The following is a 518-nucleotide window of genomic DNA, read 5'->3' on the forward strand; positions in this document are numbered from 1 at the left end:
TCACACGGCCACCCATGCGCATTCGTTACTGGGCGCAGAGTGCAACCCCCCATGCCACACATGAGGAGAGAAATGAATGGAAAATAAAGGCAAATAATAAGGGAAAGAGAGAAGAGGTAAAACGGAAAAGATAGAGGAAAAGGAATTGTGGGGGATGGAGAAAGGTAATTTAAGTGCCACTCGTTGTCATGTCTTCATTTGCTTCTCTCCATATACTTGTAAAACACATAAATATACGTATGCATGTATTCAAATATAAAGATTTAAATACAAGTGTACTCGTAAGTAATGTCTCCTTCTTGGTTTTATTTTCCCCCCTTCCACAACACACAAGACTTATCACTTTAGACGTTATTTATTTCGCGGTACCGCACCACTCCTCCTATTCTCTCCTGTACTTTCTCACGCATTCACCCACATGCGTAATGATGATTTTATGGTGGCGATGATTTTCCTGGAAAATGGAAGTAAATAAAGGAGGAAAAAAAGAGAAGGGACGTGCAAAAGTGAAAAAAAAA

The sequence above is a fragment of the Trypanosoma equiperdum genome, assembly GCF_001457755.1.
Source record: "Trypanosoma equiperdum strain OVI genome assembly, contig: ctg_1470, whole genome shotgun sequence".
Taxonomy (NCBI): domain Eukaryota; phylum Euglenozoa; class Kinetoplastea; order Trypanosomatida; family Trypanosomatidae; genus Trypanosoma; species Trypanosoma equiperdum.